The 8980-nt window shown below is 38.2% G+C and overlaps 1 long non-coding RNA gene across 1 annotated transcript; it reads left to right on the top strand.

Annotated features, from left to right (window-relative positions):
• The first annotated feature begins 4639 nt into the window (after positions 1 to 4639).
• LOC133071895 (uncharacterized) lies at positions 4640 to 7088 on the top strand. Its single transcript, XR_009696553.1, has 3 exons — positions 4640 to 4752; positions 5740 to 5902; positions 7040 to 7088. It is a non-coding gene; the product is annotated as an uncharacterized LOC133071895 (long non-coding RNA).
• Positions 7089 to 8980: the final 1892 nt, after the last annotated feature.

The raw sequence follows: 8980 nt of genomic DNA, 5'->3' as shown, positions 1-8980 counted from the left end.
TATTATGTTTGGTCAAATTGTTTTCCACAAAGGCTGTGCTGCTACTCAAAGTGGATAACTCTTTCTGGTGCTAAATACCTTCACTCTGAAGACATTTGGCATGTCAGATACTTTAATATTTGCAAGATCAGGGAGGCATAAAATGCCATCTGGGTTCAATTTTTTCCCCTTATTATGAGTGAGTCTGGACATCTTTTTATATATTTATTCATCACAAGTATTTCCTCTTCTCTGAAATGCTTATGCCCTTTACTCATTTTTTCTTTGCAGTAGTTGTTCATGAATTCCAGTTAATATTCTTTTATTAGTTATTTGCGTTAGAGAAATTCCCTTCCAGTTTATGGTTCTTTGGCCAGTTTTAGCCAGTTCTGCCTTGCTGTTCTATTCTTATCATGTAATTACTGATTCCTCTCCCCTTTCCACACTGGCTTACCTTACTGTGCTTTTTATAGTGTCTTTTGATGAACAGAAGTTCCAAATTTTAGTATAGTCAAATGTGGCATTTTCTCCCTGCCTATGGTAACTTTGGATCTTACACAAGAGACCCTTCTTTTCTTCCAGATTGTAAGGATATCTACTGCCTTGTAGAATTGTTTTGCCTTTCTCACTGAAGTCTTCAGTCCTTAGTTTTCCACAGATATAGAATACACACTAATTTATAACTGAGTTTCAACATATGTGTAGGTTTGTTTCTGGCTTCTAGTCCATTTTATTTGTCTTGACATCTGCAAGGGCAGGTGTTCCTAGCTTGCTTTTCTTTAGCTTGGGACGTCTCTGGTGGTTCAGATGGTAAAGAATCTGCCTGCAATGTAGGAGACCTGGGTTCAATCTCTGGGTTGGGCAGGTCCCCTGGAGAAGGAAATGGCTACCCACTCCAGTATTTTTGTCTGGAGAATTCCATGGACAGAGGAGCCTGGTGGGCTACAGTCCATGGGTTCGCGAAGAGTCAGACACAGCTGAGCAACACACACACTCACTCACACACACACACACTCACACACACACACACACACACACACACACTCACACACACACACTCTTACACACACACACACTTATAAGCTTATGGCTGCAACTGAATTCTCTCACTTTTCTTGGGGGTTAGCTTTAGCCATGTGTGGTAGAGTTCTTACAGACTGGTTGCAATGATTCTCTTTGCTGCTTCCATACTCTTTGCAATGGGACTTTGTTGCTTCTCTTTTCAATATGTAGAGTCTATTTCTCCACCCTTTGAGTATGAGCTGGCCTTATGACTTGCTTTGGTTAATAGAAAGCAGTGGGTATGATAGTTTGTCAGTTCATCACTCTGTCTTGGAATTTTGCTGCTGTCTGTGAATAAGCCTGGGCGAGCATACTGAATGGTGAATGACACATGACTAGTCACATCATCCCTTCACGTGGCAGTCAGCCAATCCCCAGTAGCAAAATGGCCTAGCTGACCTGAAACTGACCAAAAAATGCATGAGAGATTCCAAAAGAGACCAGAAGAGCTACCCAACAAGTCTAGCCTAAATTATCAACCAATGGGGATTGGATGGTTACTCAGCAATAACTAATGGGGACTTACCTGGTGGCCCACTGGCTAAGACTCCACACTCCCAATGCAGGGGGCCTGGGTTGATCCCTGGCCAGGGAACTAGATCCCATATGCTGCAACTAAGAGTTTGCATGCTGCAGCTAAAGTTCCTGCATACCACAACCAGAAGATCGAAGATCCTGTGTGCAACAGTTAAGACAGCACAGTCAAATAAATAAATAAAAATAAGCATTAAAAAGAAATAGCTAATGAATACCAAGTGACCAATTTCTTGCCAATATCTTGTGAGCATAAGTGACACATACATGTTTGGCATGACTAGCTTTCTCCTTAAAGAGGCTGACTATAGAGGTCACCTAACCTGGATGGCAACCCACTCCAGTATTCTTGCCTGGAAAACCCCATGGACAGAGGAGCCTGGCAGGCTGCAGTCCATGGGATCACAAAGAGTCAGAAACGACTTAGCGGCTTCATTTTATTTTACACTTTTTAACCTGGACCATGCAGATGTAGAGAGAATTCCAGGACAGCAGACTCCTGAAAGTCTCCAAGATACTCTTGAGAGTCTGAGAGGTCAAAACTATTTTAATAATAATATTCAGTTGTTATTTGTCTTTTTCACTATGTTGACATTTACACTGATGCTGCAAAGCTAATAGTGGATAAAGATGCTGTTACTTTTGCTCACTATATTGGCAGAGCAGAGGAAACACCTTAGAATTGGCTCATTTGAATGACTTTGGGTGGTTTGAAGCTACAGGGATGGCCCCTCGTTGTCTGGCATCTGGTCCTGGGATTTCTATTTTTTATTTATTTTTTGCTGTGCAGCACAGCATGTAGGTTCTTAGTTCCCCCTCCAGGGATTGAACCCATGCCTGTTGCATGGAAGTGTGGAATCTTAACCGCAGGGCCACTGAAAAAGTCACTGGCCCTGGGATTTTTAAGGTAGAGAAACATTGCCTCCTGGGGTGCACCGATACTTCACATCTTTGCCAGTATTTGGTGTTATCAGTATTCAGGGTTTTCATGGGTTCTCAGTGATTTTTAAGAGTATGAAGGGAATACAAGAACAGACTATATTATTTCCATATCTTTAGACCATGAAATTTTTGCACCTTGTTTTATGTCCCTGGATATGTTCCAGTATCTACTAGTTTATCGTTTATGGGAACTTGAATAGAATTTGTATCCCACTGTTGTGGGAAAATTGTATAAATCTTAATTATGTTGAATTGGTTCATAGTGGTTTTCAGGTCTACTATACCCTTCTACCTTTCTGTATATTCATTCTAATAATTTTTGAGAGTTTGCTATTGAAACTCCAACTAAAAGTCTTAACTTATCTGTTTGAAAAGTAATTCTAATATATAGTGACACTATAGGTAACTTTGTTCTGCATTTTCCAAGTCTCCTATAAGTGTGTTACCATACTTTCATAATTAAAAAATAAAAAAGAAAGAGGAAAAAAAGAGTGTGAAGGGGTTCTGAGACAACAGGTTTGAGAGCCAGTATCCTAGAGGATCCCAAGCACCAAGATGGCAAGAACTTGAGTCCTAAATTATTAATAGTTAATCAAACCAGTCGATCCCAAAGGAGATCAACCCTGAATATTCATTGGAAGGACTGATGCTGAAGCTGAAGCTCCAATAATTTGGCCACCTGATGCAAAGAGCTGACTCATTGGAAAAGCCTCTGATGCTGGGAAAGATTGAGGGCAAGAGGAGAAGGGGTCGACAAAGGATGAGATGATTGGATGGCATCACCGACTCAATGGACAGGAGTTTGAGCAAACTCTGGGAGATGGTGAAGGACAGGGAAGCCTGGCATGCTGCAGTCCAAAGAGTTGGACACGACTAGTGACTGAACGACAGCAAAAAAAGGAGAGAGCTAGTGAAACCAAACATGTGGGTGTCAGTTCTGCTCACATCATACTGGTGAGAACTTGGTCACTTGGTATTCATTATCTGTTTCTGAGTAACCATCCAACCCCCATTGGTTGACAATTTAGACTAGACACATTGGGTGGCTCTTCTGATCTCTGTTGGAATCTCTCATGCATTTTTGATCATTTCAGGTCAGCTAGGCGGTTTTGCTACTGGGGATTGGCTGACTGCCAAATAAATAGCTAGTGCCTGTCTCCTTTCTGAGAAGCTAAGGGAGCCATGGCCTAGGGTCTGATTCTTGCCCAGGAAGTCTGGAGAGCGGATAAAGGCTGATGAATCGCTTTGGTGGTAGTGGCTCCTGCTTTTCGACTTGGCCTGTCTCCAAACCATTGTTAGGGTAGGGGTGCCTGAGGGTCTCCCCAGATGTGGGTTGAGGTCAACAATCCAGTGTGAGTTCCACATGTGTCTGATAGGCCTCTTGACACGGGGAGGAATTCTTAGCAGAAGGAGCTTGGAGGTTCACGTGAGAGAGGAGTTGTAAGTGACTACCGGGAAGACAAATGAGTCCTCTGGGTCAAGGGAATGGGGGGAGTAGGGGCATGATCGTAAAGCTTTGAGGAATCCACTAAAACCCCACCACCCTGGAGAGGGGGCACTGACATTGCCTGCCTGGACCAGGGGCTAGCCTGCCGTGAGTTAGTCCCTTCTTTCCCTTTCCCTTCCTCCCTCCTCTGAATCAGGCCCAGAAAGCCAGGAGCCTGTCATCTGGCAGGCGGGGAAGCAACAGGAACAAATCAAAGAGAAGTGACCCAGGTGACATGCTCATTGCAGACATCCAGCCTGAAGCCAGAACTGGGGGGAAGAAGAATTAACAAAACATCATTTGGAAACTGATTAAAATTTGGAGTTCTAACTATTGTATGAGACTGGATATTTAACATTTAGCTCAGCTGAATGTGTTTTAAAGAGAAGATGGGGACCCAAAAGTAAAGTTGCATTTTAACTATGTCGTTTTCAATGCATATATTTTCAACATATCCAATATTAAAATAATCTATTTTGGGTCTTCCTTTATGGTCCAGTGATTAAGACTCTGAGCTTCCACAGCAGGGGGCAAGGATTTGATCCCTGGTCAGGAAACTAAGATCCCACATGCACGCTGAGGGTTGCAGCCAAATGAATAAATAGAAAAAAAAAAAAATCTGTTTTGCGTCTCCATATTTTGATTTTTAAGGTGTCCTTTTTTTTCTTTAAGGTGTCCTTGAAGAGAGTACATTGGTAACAATAAATAATAATTAAGAAAATAACCTGATTTGCAGGTTTGTGGGAAAGGTAAAGAGTTTTGTTTGGAAATGTCTTTGTGTTGTCTGACCAGTGGACAGAAGGATAGGATGCTTTTTATACAAAGTCTTGTAACAGTGTTGAACAAATAGTAAATACTGTGTAATTTTTAGCTATAATAAGAATTATTACTTTGGATTTGAATATCTGATGTAAACCTATTCACTTCTTTATCCTTAGATGTGATGATCATATCTAATGATTTAAAAAAGGAGCAAAGTAAGCAAACCAAAAATACCACTTCTCTTAACGTAGCAGAGTGTTTTCTCATTTTTTCCCACCTGGATCTGAAACATTAGATTATAGATCCTTTGAGATTATAAATCCTGACTGTATTTCTGATTGCTACATGTCAATCACTGTTCAGAATACTACTCTGGCAATTAGCGGAGATTTCTGCCCAGCAAATTATAATCTAGTTCAGTTTATATTAAGTATACTTTGGTGTCAGTGATATTATGTAAATTATAACTATATTAACTTAATATATTTTAACTGTGGTGGTACTGCAAATTAGAGATGATTTAAATGTTTTTAAAAAAATTTTTTAGACTGTACTTTCACTGAATACTAAATCATGCAAAATGTATTTGAAACAAATCAGTGAATAAAAGTGTAGTTATCTCCATTTTGTTTATGTTAATTGAACTTTATTTTTGGGAAAACATCTTCATATTTTGATTGCATTTTCTTTAAAAACAAGTTTAGCAAAAATAAAGGCAATTTATTTTGATGGAATATCATTTATATTTGCAAATTTTATATGTAGTACTTTAAAGCACTTAGCAATTCTTGAGTAACTATGTAATAAAACAATCCAGAGAGTTGAAGTTCTAAATCTTATAAAAAATGCAGTATCAACTTTGGTTTAATCAATCCATAGTATTTTATAAAATCATCCTATACTTACCCATTATTAATCATCTCCTATAAACTATCTGAATGGGAAAAAAGTGTCTTTTCTCTTTTGATAAGCAGGTTCCTGGGAGAGCACGAGATTAGGTTAGTTTCTTAATTCATCTACTCAGTCACAGCTCATAAAGTACTGATTGTGGACTAGGTGCTTGTCAAGATACTGGACTTACTAAAAACAATGACACTGATGAACAAGCCACCTTCATGGACTTCATGTTCTTGCAAGGTAAACATAAAAACTGTGTAAATGAACAAATCAATAATATGATTTCTAGAGAGTGGTAATACTATGAAGAAAATAAGATATGGCAATAGGACAAAGAACAACTCTTCCATTATTAAGATGACAATTTTTCTCTTATTTAAATTGGAAAGACTTATATCTCATATTCTTATCATCTGTTTTGATATTCATTAATAATTTGATAATACTTATTGAGCATTCAGTTTGTGCTAGGCACTCTGTTAAGCAGATAACTCTGATATCTGCATTATCTCATTTAACCATCAACATTCCCCAAAGAGTGAATGTCATTAATGTCTGCATTTTCTACCTGAAGACTCTGAAAGCTTAGAAAGTTTTATTGTTTTCCCTCAGGTTACATGGATTATAAAAAGGCATAACTGGGATTTGAACATAAGTCAACATGACTCTAGAATTGGGATGTCTAATATGGTAGCAAATGAGCATATGTAGCTATTTAAATTTAAATTAATTAAAATTTAAAGTTCAGCTTCTTAATCACATTAACTATATTTTAAGTGGCCACTAGCCACATGTGGCCGGGGGCTACCACACTGGACTGCACAACTATATACCATAATCCATAATCTTCCATAATCACAGAAGGTTGTACTGGACAACACTGCCTAAAGCCTGGCTCTCAAACATGTGACTAAAAGCCTCCCTTCCAGTATATTTTTCTGAAATGTAAGAAAAGTGAGGGCTTCCTGATAGCTCAGTGGGTAAAAGAATCTGCCTGCAGTGCAGGAGACACAGGAGATGCAGGTTCGATCCCTGGGTCAGGAAGATACCCTGGGGAAGGGAATGGCAATCCACTCCAGTATTCTTGCCTGGGAAATCCCATGGGCAGAGAAGCCTGGTGGCTGCAGTCTGTGGGGTCACAAAAGAGTCCGACATGACTGACTAAGCACACACACACATAAAGAAAGTGTCTAAGTTTTTAGACTTTGACTTTTATAAGAATAGTAGAAATATTTCTTTAGGGTTTTGCATTAGTACCAAACATTTATTGAATAAATGTCTCAATGGTATCTTTCTATATCCAATCTTTCTTTCTCAGACTGCTGTTTTCTTTTCCTTTGGGGAAATCTGAAATTTTGGTATTGCTCTATTGTTTAGACACCTGCCTTAGAATACTCCTCCCATTTATTTAGTGCATTGATAACACCTCTATGGTTGTGAGAGCTGAACTGTAAAGAAGGCGGGGAGCTGAAGAATGGATGTCTTTGTACAATGGTGGTGGAGAACTCCTGAGGGTCCCTTGGACAGCAAGATCAAACCAGTCAATCTTAAGGGAAATCAACCCTGAATACTCATTGGAAGGACTGATGCTGAAGCTGAAACTCCAGTATTTTGGTCATCTGATGCAAACAGCTGACTCTTTGGAAAAGTCCCTGATGTTGGGAAAGATTGAGCATAGAAGAAGAGGACATCAGAGGATGAGATGGCTGGATGGCATTACTGATGCAATGGACATGAACTTGGGCAAATTATGGGAGATGGTGAGAGACAGAGAGGCCTGGCCTGCTGAAGTCCATAGGGTCACAAGGAGTCAGACACAGCTGGGTGACTGAACAACATCTCTGCACTGGAGCCCAGCAAAGCGGGGGGAACAAACTCATTTCCTCTAACAACTCTCTTAATTTAACATTCCTAAAACATTACATGAGATTGGGAATTTCTTTTTTTCTTTCTATTATTGTTAGACTTAGAGGTTAGTTATTTTATATTTAGATATCAAAGTTTGAAACTAAAAAGCTCTCTTAAAAATCATCACACAATCTCTTTTTTTAAAAAAAAGTTTGCCTTGTCATGTTTAAAAACAACTGGACTACAAAATGATCTTTTACTTTTATCTAGTTTCATTTTTTTCTATTTCACATTGAGTCCTCCCTTTGTTTATGTTTTCCAACTTCTCCATCTCTTCTTTTTTTTTTTTTTAATGTTCTGTCTAAAGCCTTTATCAAGCATAGTAGAAAAGCTTTTGTCTACATATATATAAATAATAAGTATAATATATATATTAGAAAACTTATCAGTTTTTGCCTAACTAAAAAGTTTATGACATTTTCTTTTTTTTTTTTTATTTTTTTATTTTTTTATTTTATTTTTTTTATGACATTTTCATTCCATTTGTTTGATTTAGTATGAACAGAATGCTAGATTTCAAATTAAAAAAAAATAGATATGCAACAAACAACAAAAGTTTACTCTATAGCATAGGGAACCATAGTCAATATCTTGTAATAACCTATAATGAAAATAACTGCAAAAATAATATACATGTATATGTATAAACGAATCACCTTGTTGTGTATCTGTAAGTCAACTATACTTCAATAAAATATATACATATATTTTTAAAAGTTTGCCTTATTTATAAATTTTATTTTTGTCAGTTTCATTGAGGTTTAATATAAAATTATAAGATACCTAAAGTATACATCAAGGTGATTTAATATACTTATATACATTGTGAAAGGATTTCCCCCCATTGAGTTAATTAATGCATCTATCACCCTGTGGAGAACATTTAAGTTTTATTCTCTCAACAGTTTTCAGTTATACAATACAGTGTTATCTATATCAGTCTTCATGCTTTTCACTAGATCTTCGGGCCTTATTCATCTTACAGCTGAGTTTGTACCTTTCACTAACCTCTCTCCTATTTTTCTCCCCTTCCTTCTCCCCTGCCCCCAGCGACTACTTTTCTATTTTCTGTTGTATGAGTTTGACTTCATTATTTTAAATTCCACATGCAAGTGATACCATGCAATATCTGCCTTACTCTGACTTATTTCACTTAGAGTATTACCCTGAAGGTCCATCCATGTTGTCCCAAGTGGCAGGATTTCCTTCTTCCTTGTGGTTGAATAATATATACACTGAATCTTCTTTATCCATTCATCCGTCGATTTACGTTGAGGCTGTTTCCACGTCTAGAACTATTGTGAGCAATGCTGCCATGGGCATGTGAATGCGGTGAGGTGAGGAGGGTCTGAATCACAGGGTGAAGGCAGAGGGAACCACAAAGTTGAAGAGACCCTTTAGCTCAACGGT

This window comes from Dama dama, chromosome 17, assembly GCF_033118175.1.
Source record: "Dama dama isolate Ldn47 chromosome 17, ASM3311817v1, whole genome shotgun sequence".
NCBI lineage: Eukaryota > Metazoa > Chordata > Mammalia > Artiodactyla > Cervidae > Dama > Dama dama.
Note: the sequence above shows the minus strand (reverse complement) of the source record. Positions and strands in the feature narration are given on the sequence as shown.